The 11,877-nt window shown below is 41.6% G+C and overlaps 1 long non-coding RNA gene across 1 annotated transcript; it reads right to left on the bottom strand.

Moving 5' to 3' along the window:
* Positions 1–387: 387 nt before the first annotated feature.
* LOC127139329 (uncharacterized) lies at positions 388–11,347 on the bottom strand. Its single transcript, XR_007809509.1, has 3 exons — positions 11,268–11,347; positions 10,599–11,169; positions 388–556 (listed from the first exon to the last, which is right to left on the bottom strand). It is a non-coding gene; the product is annotated as an uncharacterized LOC127139329 (long non-coding RNA).
* Between the last annotated feature and the right edge of the window lie 530 nt (positions 11,348–11,877).

Raw genomic sequence — 11,877 nt, 5'->3', positions numbered from 1 at the left:
AAAACTGGTCCTTTTCCATGCGTCACATACCTAAACATTGTTGCAGACCAATCACAAGCAAAGGCAGTTCTCTGTGGCAGTGGCCTCCTCCAGCAGGACAACGCTCCCTCCACACCACAAAAATGACTCAGAAATGGCTCAAAGAACACGACAAAGAATCCAAGGCATCAACCTCCAAACTTCCCAGATCCCAATCCAAATCTGTGAGATGTGCCTGAACAAATCAGATCAATGGAGGGCCCATGGCTGATGAGATTCAGCCACAACATGAACAGAGTAAAGAGAAAGGTGTTATCAAGACAAAGACCTGATTGAACACAGGTGAGCAGCAGACTGATCCCAAAAGGCCTGTGTCCTCCCAAACAGCCACAAGGGCCGAGTAAAAGAACAAGAACTCTGACAAAGTACAATCTAGTGTAGAGAACAGAAACACAACAACACAAACACTGCATCATACATCAAGATCCAAACACTGTCATGAGAAAGGTTTGAAACTAAAGCTCTCATTAAGGCCTGTGGGCTCCACAGTATTGAGCCTGTCAATCCAAAACATCACCTCCTCTGATGAGCTCGACTTTTTCAAGGCCAGTGAAACAAAGTTAAAATAAACTGATGAGACATGTTGGTGGTTCAGTGGTCAGTGAGGTCTTAGTTTCTGTTCTGCACCTTTACTTTGCATTGAATGAGTAATGGGAAATGTTTAGGTGTGAATGTGGACACAGCAGCAGAGGTCTGGTGGTTTGTTCTGATGATTAAAACTTTAAATTTGGAAAACCTACAGCGCTGACAGAAACAGTCAAAAGACAAACAGGTAATTGTGGTGAAATGATCACCTGATTCCAAAGAAGAAATTTACCAGTAGAATTAGATTTTTCCTGAAAATCAGTTGAGGCTACAAAAAGGTTTGACTCAACCTTGTTAAAAACCTGCAGGCCTGCAGACAGTGCTGTCTCTTTACCTTCAGTGAGCAGTTACGTCTGTGGTGACGTGAGCTTGTGGTTTGGTTGGTCTGTCTATTAGTTCCCATTAAAGAGGTCAAAACTCCAGCAACACTTGTAGTTTATAGAACAACTTTATTGTCAGACCAGAATGTTCCAGTTTGTGTCCTTCATCAAAGTCATTCTAAAAACATACTACAGATAACATTTGGATAAGGAAGCTGTAAAGTAGAAAAATTCAAAAACAACCAATCACATGCATCCACATACACATCAGCCAATGGGGCTCTTATAAGGATGGGTTGGGTTTATGGTCACGTGACTTCAGACCAATTTACAATTATACAGAAAACACTTAAAACATTAAAAACAAAAATATGATTCATACTTAAAATATGTTAAACCATTCTGTAAATAATTTACAACAAATCAGAGAAAATGTGGACATGAGTAAAATATTTCATGAACAGATTTAAAAATCCTCATTGTGCCAATGTGTGGACACAGTATGAAGAGTACAGTTTATATCATGTCTGTTCCCCTTTTTCACACTGTTCACCTCTAGATGGCGTCTCAACTCTCTCAATGACTTTATGTCTCATACAGCTGATACTGTTAAACATTGAATAAGATTCAGACCCTGTGTCCACTGTAATGGACATCAGTTATCAGCCAGTTATAATGTATTGATTTAACATTTTGTAACTGTGTCGTCATTTTACCAAAACTAAGCCAAGAAAAGAAACAATATGAGAAACTATTAAGATCATCCTCATCATAACTCTTAACATTTTAAATCTATGAGCTAAACAATCATGCAGTTGTTATAAAAATATAATGCTATATTTAATAAGTAACATGTTATTTGTTTGGTTACTTGATGGTAGCATAGAGGTTGCTGAGATCAATGGAGGCTCCAGCAGAAGAGGAGGAGGCTTTCACAGTGCTGTAGGTCACTGCACCACCTTCACCATCATCACCCTGAACCTGGGAGGAAACAGTACAACACATAAACTTAACACAACATCAGCTGACAGGAGTTCAGGAAGTCCTGATGTTTCTGACATCTAACAACTGAAATGTTCACTTTTCTGCAGCTTTTATCTGCTGATCAGATGATGAAATATGTTGTGAAGTTGACATGTTGGTCTGATGGTGGTGCTGCTGTGTAGTGAGGGCTTCACAAAGAACAAAAAACAAAAAATCAAATCATCAGGTATAACCAATCAGACAGCTTACCCGAGCTTTACTCTTGGTCTTCTTGGTGTAGCTGATGGAGGCGTAGGAAACACCACGTTCAGGATCAGTCTACACAGTGAAGACAACATAATAACTGTGAATTAATACTGAACTAATAGTTTAATTTCATTCACATCAAATCCAGTTGAATCTGTTCTTTGTTCTTCTTCTCTGTTGAAGGACAAAGTTAGATTCAAGAGTCTCTGCAGGGTTTAAGCTCAGTCCCTGTAAAAATACAGTTTAGTAACATTCAGTCATTGTGTTTCCTGAAAGCACATCACAGTGAACACAACACAAGCAACATCTGAGTACGACGTAAAGATAATGTGATGAATGAGATGGTGAAACATCTTCAGCATCTTATACTCCCAACAATTAACTGACCCTCTCTTCTGCAAACACTTACTGTTTTTCTACTGTGAAATCACTCATGTTTATAATTTCATCGATTCTTTCAGGTGTAAAACTGCACAGTTAATTTAATAATGAGAAATAAAAACCACAAACCCCACTTCCATTTCTAAAACCATAACTGTATTAACATATGATCATTCAGATTTAAAACTCACCATGTTTCCATCCGTCTGTCTTTGGTTCCCTGAAAAGAAAAAAGAGTTGAGTTTAGCTTTTACAGTGAAAGTTTATTTTTCATCTCAATGTTTCACCTGCAAATGTTCTCACCTCTAGTTTTCTTCCATCTGACGAACACAACAACAGATATTATGAGTGCTGCTAAACCTCCAGCTACAACGATGAGCCACCACCACCACCAACCTGGAGAGAGAATTTAGAAGAGATAAAAATAGTCAGTGGTGTTGAGATGATGAGCTGTTTATGATCATGTTCATTTACTGTCTCTGTATCTGTAATATTTTAACTGACAAACATCAAATGTCTGTTATTATCAGGCAGAAATGTTTTCCTGTATCAGACATATCTCCTCCCACAGAGAGAGAGAGAGGAGAGAGAGACAGAGAGAGAGAAGAGAGAGAGGAGAGAGAGAGAGAGAGAGACATTACCTTGTGGTTGTGGATTGTTGTTTGCAGATGTTGTGTTGTTTTTTCCTCCTGATGTCCCTGGTTTGATTGTTGTTCTCACTCCACTTCCATCCTCACCTGAACAAATACAATGTGAACAGTGAGAAAACACCTCATGTTAAAATGTGACAAAGTAAACTTCAAATCCCTGAAATAAAGAAAAGTTCTGTGTGATTTTATTCACAAGGTTGAAATGATTCAAACAGCTCATCATATTCTCACCTGTTTTCTCACCTGAGCTCTGAGAGCTGAAGTTAAACTGCTGCACTTTTCCAGAGTCAATATCTGTCACTTTACACTTCAATAACTCATCATAGTTTTATGATAAAGAGACATAAAGCTGATAATACTGTGAAGAGGATTACAACTGTTTAACCAAAGCCCACTGATGGAGTGAATGAGAGAATATCTCCACCCACAGCCGAGAGAGAGAGAGAGAGGAGAAGAGGAGAGAGAGAGAGAGAGAGAGAGAGAGAGAGAGAGAGAGAGAGAGAGAGGTTCAGTCTCTACCTTGTGGTTTTGTTGGGTTAACGTTTGTGGAGGTTTTTTTATTTGTCCCTTCTGATGTTCTCTCTCTCATGGTTGCTGCTGTGGCTGTTGTTGTTTGTTGCTGTAGTAGTAGTAGTAGTAGTAGCAGTAGTAGTAGTAGTAGTAGTAGTAGCAGTAGCAGTAGTAGTAGCAGCAGCAGTAGTAGTAGTAGTAGCAGTAGTAGCAGTTGTTGTTGTTGTTGTTGGATCTGAACAAATAAAAGTCAATAAACTGTTCAGTGAAAACATACTTCATGTTTAACATCTGCAACAAACACATGACAAACAATGGTTCAATATTCAAACTTCACATCTGTCAAATGAACAATGATGTGTGTAATTATACATGTCAGTTTGAAAATGATTAAAACAGCTCATCATATTCTCACCTGTTTTCTCCTTTGAGGTCTGAAGGCTGAAGTTAAACACCTGAACTATTTTACTGTAAATATCTGTCACTTTACACTGCAATAATTTGTAATACTGATCAGTCAGGTGAGATGTTTTAATGTTCACAGAGGCTGAACAGGAATGATGTGATGTCTCCATTACTGTGAAATCATCCTTCAGCCACTTCACTGTGTATTACACAGTTCATGTCCACACAGAGCAGTAATGTCAACTGATCTCTGTTCTTCTGTTCAGTCACTGGTGAAGATGGAGATATTGTGAGAGAAAGACAACAAGAGTAAAATGAACTTCATCACTGTAATCAGAATTATTGTAATGTTTCAGTATTTTGTTCTAACAAGACAGTTTGAGCTGAAAACATTATGATGGAAATACTCACTGGAAACAACAGACAGATCAACCTGACCTGTTGAACTTGTTGTCCTGATCTGTCAAACTGTCTGCAGGTGTAACGACCAACATCCTCAACTGTGACCTTCTTTATAACCAGAGAACAGTTCTCTGTGAGACTCAGTCTGTCTGATTTAGATTTGGCGTCTTCATGAATCTTCCAAGTTCAACAGAGGTACTGTTGATCTGCTTCCTGAACCACTGAAGATCCAGGTAGAACTGTCACATTGATCCTGATCATCTCTCACATTTTCACAAGGTAAAGTGACTTCATCTCCAACTCTGACAGTGAAGACTGAAGGGTTTTGTCCATTTGCTGCTGTTGACAAAGAGAGAAATATGAAAAATGAATTGAAATAAAAATCTGACTTAATGTGACAGTAATTTTAGATCCAATAGAAATTTACAAATGTGTCTCGTCCTTGGTTTCAAAGAGTCCATTAAACTCACTCACAGTCTAGACTGTCTGATTAAACAAGACAATCCATAATAAAGTACCATGAGTAATATTAATGCAGTTGTGTGATGTTGATTTAATGTGTGTTCCATGTGTCCTTACCTGTAAACTGAAGCACCAGGATCAGAAATAAAGACATTTGAATCCATGTGAATTCAGCCATCATGTTTCTCTGTCTCTCTCCTACTTTGTCAGTCTCTTGTTCTCAGACTCTCAACTGTCAAAGTCTGTGAGGTGGTTTATTCTTAAAGATGAATTCAGCCTCTACTTCCTGTGATGAGTGACGTGTCACTTCCTCATGGTGACTTCAGTCTGTGTTTGTTTTTGTCAGGTATTAGCTTGTCATCTCTTGTACAGGTACAGTGAGTTAGTGATCCAGATCTTTACACCCCAGAAACTTCAGGTCAAAATGTAAAATCAGCTGCTACACAGACTAAACTGCCTTAAACACTATTTATTAATATCACCACCACTAATGCACAACACTGCACCGTGCAAACCAACAGGTTCACACTGTGTCTGGTCTCACGGTCTATTTGCAGCATGTTAAACCACATGTCCTGTTGTTCACAGTGAGAACAACAGCAGCAGAGCTCTGGAGGTGTTACCCTCTAATGATGACCTGATGAACACTGTCTATTTGTGCCATGTAGCACGTTAGACCACATGAAAAGAAGAAAAGGAGGGCTGTGGGAGCTGAATGTGTAAATAACTGTCTGCATTAATGCAGCTCTTCTTTTCTTTCCACAGTGTTTATCAGAAACAGACAGGATTCATGGTGTTTGACAGCTCACATGAACAGACAGGTGAAGAGTCAAACTCCTCGTCCTCCAGAATTTGACTCTTGATGTTCATGGTGCAACATGGTGATACTGTAGCAGCTGGGAAAGAACACAGATAAGATGATATTTTACTGGTCTGAGACCTGTTGGTTCCTCATTGTGTCTCTGAGGTCATTTGTTTTCTGAGAACTGAGGGGGAGGTGTTTTGGTGAGATTGTGGGTACAAATTAAGAAGTGCTGGGAATGATGATGTGACTTTTATTTGTTCAGGTGTTGGATCATCACCTGATGATGTGCAGAGAATCGGCTGCTCTCTATCTCTTGTACATGTTAAAAACATGAAAACCTAAAGTTTCACTTTTATGTAACAAATTGTCCTCAGGTCAAAATATAAAATCAGCTGCTACACAGACTAAACGATGAACAAAATCTAAATGTATTAGTATTACCTCTACTGTAAAAGACTGCACTGTGCAAACCAACAAGTTCACACTGTGTCTGGTCTCACGGTCTATTTGTGCATGTTGCAAGTTAGACCACATAAAGAAGAAGAAGAAAAAAAAGAAGAAGAAGAGGACAATGAATGTGTGAACATAAGATAAATCTTTGCATCAGTGCAGCTCTTCTTTTCTTTCCACAGTGTTTATCAGAAACAGACAGGATTCATGGTGTTTGACAGCTCACATGAACAGACAGGTGAAGAGTCAAACTCCTCGTCCAGAATCTGACTCTTGATGTTCATGGTGCAACATGGTGATACTGTAGCAGCTGGAAGATCACAGATAAGATGATATTTTACTGATCTGAGACCTGTTGGTTCCTCATTGTGTCTCTGAGGTCATGTATTTTCTGAGAACTGAGGCGGAGCTGTTTTGGTGAGAATATGACGACAGCAGCAGAGATCTGGAGGTTTTACCCTCTAATGACCAAATATACATCTGAAACACAAAGTGGTTCACACACTGATGAGTGTCTGAACTGTCTTTGATTTCCTGGAGGTGGAGCATCAAGTTCCCACACTCCCACTTTGAACACATGTAGCAGCAGCTCTGTTCATGTTGATTAGAAAAGGTTTGTTATGAGGAGCTTTATGCAAAATTATCTACTACAGTTTCATTCATATGTTGTTTAGACGAATGTCAGAGCCCAGTGCAAACAGAGCTGTCCAACCCAACAGAGGGAAGAGGTGAGAGAACAGGAAGTGGAGAGCTGAGCAGAGACGAGCCTGTAGTGTGGTCTGAGGTTCAGTGTTGTGATCTGTGTGTGACAGAGAGAGAGCAGCTGTGCTTTTAGAAACAGACAGTTTGGCCTGTCCCACCACAAAGTTTAACAGCTCACTTCTTTACATTCAGCAGCCAGCAGCAAAATAAAAACACTTTCACACCAACTCTCACTACAGTGAAAAACTGTTTCTGGTTCTTGGCAGAAAGGACATTTACTGGACACTGTGGGATTGATGTTAGAAACAAAGCTGTTGACAGCCAGCGCCCCCTGCTGGATCCTCCACTGCACATCACCTGATCTCTTGTCTAACATCAGCTGCTCCTCAATCAGAGCCTCCTCCAGAGGCCAAAACAGTGAAGATGCAGGTTCCAGTCTGTTCCATTTAAAAAGAGTCAATGTTCTAAAAAGTCTCTGATAAAATGGAGGCAAGTCTCACATTTAATTATAAAACTACAGTTCATTAAAAACAAGGATGCATCTAAACCTGAACCTCTCTCCTTAAAATGCTGCTCATTATTTGTTTCCAGACCACATCATCATTTCCTGTGAGGTAACGTTGGATAAAGTGTAATCTAAAAGCTGCTACTCTGCTGCCCAGGTAAAGTTCACTGATGAACCATGATGGACTGCACTTTCTGTAACAGACCAGCAGGGGCTCCATACATGAACCTGTGCCAAAGAGTTGATGCTGCCAGATTATGAATGATCAGGACTCTTCCTCTGTTCATGTGAGGTAACAGCCACCTTCCACTAGTCTGTCTCTGTGTCTCCTCTCTCCTCCTCCCTCTGTGTTTTATCAGCAGAGGAGACTCTCTCAGGACAGACTCAGACTAAGTGACCCTCCTCCTCAATTACAACACTGCTCTCAACCAGTTTGTTCTGATCAGAATCAGAATCAGACTTTATTGCCAAGTAAGTTTGCACATATAAGGAATTTGTCTTGGTATATTGGTGCTAAAGGACAGTTATAGTAAAAAAAAAAAAAAGGAAAAAGCAAAAACTATATATACAAGGAACATAAATATATGCACAAGGAGCATGGGGGTGGGGGGGCACTACATCTTGTTGAGGAGCCCAGTTTCAGAGGGAAGAAACTGTTCCTGTTCTTGGGGAGTGTCCTGTGGAGTTTGTGACCAGGATGGGAGGGATTGGCCATGATCTTTCCTGCCCGCCTCAGGGTCCTGGAGGTGAACAGGTCCTGGAGAGAAGGCAGGTTACAGCCGATCACCTTCTCAGCAGACTGGATGACACGCTGCAGTCTGCCTCTGTCCTTGGCAGTAGCAGCAGTGTACCAGATGGTGATGGAGGAGGTGAGGATGGACTCAATGATGGAGGTGTAGAAGTGCACCATCACTGTCCTTGGCAGGTTGAACTATGTCCTTGTCAGAGATGAGCCCAATTATGGTGGTGTCGTCGGCAAATTTCAGAAGTTTGACAGACTAGTGATTGGAGGTGCAGCTGTTGGTGTACAGGGTGAAGAGTAGAGGGGAGAGAACACAGCCTTGAGGGGAACCGGTGCTGATGGTTGGGAGAGAGTTGTCGTTGTGTTGGGGGAGGAGGGGGCCTCTAAGGTGTGCAGCTTTGGAGAGGCCCTGACCCCTGCTGTGCTGGGGAGGGTGAGAGGCTGATGTTGGCCAGGTGTGAGTCGTTCGTGGAGTGGGGGACTTTGGGCTTGCAGTTAGTGATCTGTCTGAGCCCCCTCCAGACAGAAGCAGAGTCTCCTGCTGAGAACTGGTGTTGTAGTTTCTCAGAGTACAGGCGTTTAGCTTCTTTCACCGCCTTGCTGAACCTGTACTTTGACTCCCTCAACCTGACTCTGTCCCCACTCAGTGAACCAGGGTTTGTCGTTGTTGTAACTCACCCTGGTGCATGTTGGTATACAGCAGTCCTCACAGAAGCTGATGTATGAGGTCACAGCCTCTGTATACTCATCCAGACTGTTGGTGACAGTCCTGAATACATCCCAGTCTGTGCAGTCCAAGTACGCCTGGAGATCCTCCACAGCCCCACTGGTCCACTTCTTTGATGTCCTCACAACAGGTTTAGAGAGTTTTAATTTCTGCCTGTATGCAGGAATCAGGTGGACCATGACATGGTCAGAGTGGCCCAGTGCAGGGTGGGGGGCGTGAAAAACGTTGCTTACTGTGGTGTAACAGTGATCCAGAATGCGCCGAATCTCGTCTAAAAGCAGTTGCTCCTCAATCAGAGCTGTTGACAGCCAGCGCCCCCTGCTGGATCCTCCACTGCACATCACCTGATCTCTCGTCTAACAGCAGTTGCTCCTCAATCAGAGCCTCCTCCAGAGGCCACAACAGTGAAGATGCAGGTTCCAGTCTGTTCCATTTAAAAAGAGTCAATGTTCTAAAAAGTCTCTGATAAAATGGAGGCAAGTCTCACATTTAATTATAAAACTACAGTTCATTAAAAACAAGGATGCATCTAAACCTGAACCTCTCTCCTTAAAATGCTGCTCATTATTTGTTTCCAGACCACATCATCATTTCCTGTGAGGTAACGTTGGATAAAGTGTAATCTAAAAGCTGCTACTCTGCTGCCCAGGTAAAGTTCACTGATGAACCATGATGGACTGCACTTTCTGTAACAGACCAGCAGGGGGCTCCATACATTTGAACCTGAGAGCTGGTGGCAGAGTTCCAGAGCTGGGGAGCAGAGTGGCTGAAAGCTCTGCTCCCCGTGGTGCTGAGGCAGGCAGAGGGCACAATGAGGTGGATGGAGGAGGAAGATCTGAGGGAGCAGGATGGGTTGGTGATGTGAAGGAGGTCAGACAGATATGAAGGGACAATGTTGTGGATGGAGGAGTTTGAATTCAATTCATTGCTGAACTGGGAGCCAGTGGAGTTGCTGTAGATGGGGTGATGTGATGGTATGAGGGGGTTGTGGAGGTTACGGAGGATCTTTTGAAGGAGGCCAAAGAGGAGAGAGTTGCAGTAATCAGTGCGGGAGGTGACAAGGCTGTGGACAAAGATGGAGGCAGCATGGGGGGTGAGGGAGGGGTGGAGTCGATTAATGTCGCATAGATGGAAGTATGTGAACCAGGTGATGTTATTGTGGGATTAGAATTATAGTGTGCTGTCGAGGATGACACCCAGACTCTGGGGAGGAAACTGGGGAGCTGTCAGTTGTAAAATTGAATATAAAAACTTTATTTGCAAATGTTGTCATCATCAGCCACAACAAAGAGAAGATTATTACAGATTTCATTAAGACTCAAAGTCTGTTAAAGCCAAATACATACACATACAACACACATAAGGACACACATGTTAACACCAGTGCTTAACTAAGTCAACTGCAATGTTCTCCTCTGTACACTGAGTGTCACTGTTGCAGCTTCTACTCACAGCTAAACTTTGCATCTAGAATTTAAAGAAGTTCAATAAGACATGAATTTCCAAGTAAAAGAACAAGAACTCTGACAAAGTACAATCTAGTGTAGAGAACAGAAACACAACAACACAAACACTGCATCATACATCAAGATCCAAACACTGTCATGAGAAAGGTTTGAAGCTAAAGCTCTCATTAAGGCCTGTGGGCTCCACAGTATTGAGCCTGTCAATCCAAAACATCACCTCCTCTGATGAGCTCGACTTTTTCAAGGCCAGTGAAACAACAACACATCCACTATTTCTGTATGTCTCATCATCTTCAGCATATTAACACAGGAATCTAATGTAATGTAACAGAAACAAACATTCAACAACCCAGACAAAAAGATGCAACAAGGAAACAACAAGAAAATAACTGTTATAAGGGAACTAAACATTAGGATTGAAAGTCCATTATTTCACTCACAGTAGTTGTCTTTGTTGTCTTGGTTGGTTTGGAGGGAAAAGGGCCTGCAGGCCAAAGGAGGAGGGGTTATAGAACTTCCTGGGTGTGGTTAATAGGCTGACAGGTGATTTCAGGGAAGGCTGGGTATCTAAACTTGTGATTTAACATCGTCCAAATTTCCAGTTGTGATGATTGTTGTGTGATCAGAAATACAGACTTTAGGAGCTGTGTTGATCTGAGATGATATTTAACAGCAGTGGACTCATTTCTGTGGTGAGTTGATGTTGATCAGTGTCTGACAGAAGCAGAAGGGTCTCCAACGTTTTCATAGTTGACTGGACCATCATCTTCATCTTCATCATTATTCACCTGTGAAAACAACACAGTGTCGACTTCAGCTTCAACAGGAAAAATCCAGCTTTGTTCAACTTTTTGTTTCAAACAGTTTCATGTGTGAATGTTGTCACCTTTACTTCTTGTCCACACGTTGACTGTAACAACAGATATTATGAGTGCTGCTAAACCTCCAGCTACAATGATGAGCCGCACCACCACCAACCTGGAGAGAGAATTTAGAAGAGATAAAAATAGTCAGTGGTGTTGAGATGATGAGCTGTTTATGATCATGTTCGAGAGAGAGAGAGAGAGAGAGAGAGAGAGAGAGAGAGAGAGAGAGAGAGAGAGAGAGAGGAGAGAGAGAGAGAGAGAGAGAGAGAGAGAGACATTACCTTGTGGTTGTGGATTGTTGTTTGCAGATGTTGTGTTGTTTTTTCCTCCTGATGTCCCTGGTTTGATTGTTGTTCTCACTCCACTTCCATCCTCACCTGAACAAATACAATGTGAACAGTGAGAAAACACCTCATGTTAAAATGTGACAAAGTAAACTTCAAATCCCTGAAATAAAGAAAAGTTCTGTGTGATTTTATTCACAAGGTTGAAATGATTCAAACAGCTCATCATATTCTCACCTGTTTTCTCACCTGAGCTCTGAGAGCTGAAGTTAAACTGCTGCACTTTTCCAGAGTCAATATCTGTCACTTTACACTTCAATAACTCATCATAGTTTATGATAAAGAG

The sequence above is a fragment of the Lates calcarifer genome, unplaced genomic scaffold, assembly GCF_001640805.2.
Source record: "Lates calcarifer isolate ASB-BC8 unplaced genomic scaffold, TLL_Latcal_v3 _unitig_1268_quiver_1015, whole genome shotgun sequence".
Taxonomy (NCBI): Eukaryota; Metazoa; Chordata; class Actinopteri; family Centropomidae; genus Lates; species Lates calcarifer.
This window is presented reverse-complemented; position numbering and strand designations above follow the sequence as displayed.